The sequence below is a fragment of the Octodon degus genome, unplaced genomic scaffold (assembly GCF_000260255.1).
Source record: "Octodon degus isolate 3935 unplaced genomic scaffold, OctDeg1.0 scaffold00074, whole genome shotgun sequence".
NCBI classification, from domain to species: Eukaryota; Metazoa; Chordata; class Mammalia; order Rodentia; family Octodontidae; genus Octodon; species Octodon degus.
In genome coordinates, this window is record NW_004524650.1 from 505,252 (window position 1) to 507,745 (window position 2,494).

General features: G+C 44.4%; 1 pseudogene; it reads left to right on the forward strand.

Annotated features, from left to right (window-relative positions):
• Positions 1 to 903: 903 nt before the first annotated feature.
• Positions 904 to 1,804, forward strand: LOC101575065 (annotated as a pseudogene).
• Positions 1,805 to 2,494: the final 690 nt, after the last annotated feature.

Consider the following 2,494-nt stretch of genomic DNA (forward strand, 5'->3'; position numbering starts at 1 on the left):
ATGTGTGTGTGTGTGGCCAGCTCAGCCCACCAGGGGGAGGGGCTGGCTGGCATGTGGTGCTGGGGGATTGAACCGCGGTCCCTGTGCTCTGCTAAGCTTGTTCTAAGTAGGTGCTTTAGACCACTGAGCCATCTCACCAGCCCCAGGATTTGTTTTGCTTTGACTTGGTGTTGACTCCTGTCCCTTGATTGGAATCCTTTGCTACAAGAAAAAGGATAAGGAAACACTTTGCATTGGTGGTGATATGGCCTGAGAGTAGGTTCACTGATAGGATGTGTCAGCCAAATTCCTTGCAAGTCATATGTTACTCTGTGCTGCAGTAAACTCCAGTAGGAGGATCAGCCATCCTGGTTTGAAGGGATCTTGGCCTTTCATGCAAGCAACACTTTCAGCACTCAAATTGTGAACGGCCAGGAAAACCAGGATCAGTCATCACAGGAAATTAAAGACTCTGCCTGAAAAAAGGAAAAATAGATAACGTAAGATGGAGAACTTCTTTTTTTTTTTTTTTTGCATTTGTGATGCTTGTGCCACTTGCTGAGAGCATACCGAAAGTACATGTGCCAGTCACAGCTTTAGCTGGAGCCAGTGACTTAGAGGGTTCACTTACTATGTATGAGTCCACTGTCCATCTGCAGACAAGGGGACTAGACCTGGGGCAGATTCACAAGGTGAAAGTCAAGCTTCTGCATTGTCTGCTGATGAGATTGAGGTACAGATTAACAGTGGGGCCAAGCCACGAAGGAGCCAGTGGAGCAAGTCCTCAAAACAAGGAGGAGGCACAAGACAGTCCCTGGGAAATCTGGCTCCCAGCAGGATCATTCTGAGATAAGCCCGAGTCAGCTCATTGAACTACAGAATCAAGAAGACCAGTAAAACCGGGATTTTGGAACTACTGGAAAAATGGCTTCTCTACCAGACAAGAGCCTTGGAAATGAGCACACAGTTTCCTTAGAAAAAGACTTTAAGAAGCTCCATGAGGCTCATTTGAAGGAAAAGAAGTCCACTGATGAAAATATTAAGAGAAGAAAGGAACATCACTCCTTTCATGAAATGAAGAAGCAGGCCAGCAGTGAGCAAGAGGCAATGATACCCGTGCCTGCAGGAAGCCTCTCCAGCAGTGCTCACAAGGCCTGGCCCAGGGCCCGGCCACGCAGAGCGCTATGAGTCTAAAAGGGTCAGTTAAGCATTCTATTCTCTCAGCAATGAAAATGAACTTCAGGTTTTCAGCTGCCACTAAAGATCATGAGCATAAGCATTCACTGACCAAGATTCCAATCAGAACATCTCCACACATCACCAAGCCGGGGAATGTGGCAAAAGGCCAGACTGTGCTTGGGACAGCCATGTGAAAGACCACTAAGGGAAAATCTGCTGCTACTGTTATTACCCCATTCAAGCTGACAGCCATGGGAATGCAGACTCCTGTCTCCAGTAAGAAACCAGTATTTCGGGGACCACCTGCTCGGGACCCCCTCCTGTCCCTCTCTTAGACAGGAGATTTCTTTCCCTCAATAAATATATTCTGCTCATAAAAAAATGAAACCAGTATTTGATCTCAAACCAAGTTTGCCTCCTCCCCTCAACTATGAGCCACATAAAGGAAAGTTGAAACCATGGGGGCAATCTAAAGAAAATAATTCTCTGAATGAACATGTGAGCAGAGTGAGTTTCCATAAGAAAACTTACAACTTCCTGTCCAGACCAGGGAAGAACATCAGAAGAAACACGAGCAGAACAGAAGAAGAAGAAAGCCAAGGTTCTGGGAGCTTGCAGGGGTCTTGTTATGGTTAAAGATAAATGATTTTTAACTCCTATAAATGTTATTTCATTCTCAATTTGCTTTTCTTTTATAACTGTTTCTACAATGTCTTCCCTGTTTTTTTTTTTTCCACAGATAACTTTTGTTCATTATCTATGCAGTGTAAGTACTTCATGTCTATAGCTTTGAAAGTTGTAAACATCTTTTTTTTTGGTGGTACCGGTGATTGAACACAGGACCTTGTGCTTGCCAGGCAAGTGTTTATTAAACTGAGCTATCTCCCTGGTCCCAGTTGTAAACATCTTAAAGCTCATAAATTCTGTAGAATGGCTTAAAAAATAAATTATGCGCATATGTACTATGATATATAGTATATGTAATGTGACAAATTACAGAAAGATCAGTTTGTTGCAAACAGTTTGTACTTTACTTCCTTACTCATATCAGAGTCATTTGAGATTTCTCTTTGTCTGAGTAAACTGAACAGTGAAACAGAAGCTCTTTTCTCCATGGGAACTGCTGAGCCTGCCTGCTGGCTGGCAACTGCGCTTGGGTGGGAGTGTGATGGCAGCTTTGAGCTACTCTTTCTCCACCTGGATCTCAGCATCAGAAACTTGAGTGGGAGGGAACAGGGTGAGGCTGCAGGGAATAGGATCTGAGCACAGCCCGACTGTGAGGCAGCTCATCTGCCTCTACTGTTGTATCCACTGCAAGTCAACTGAGTTTTCCTTA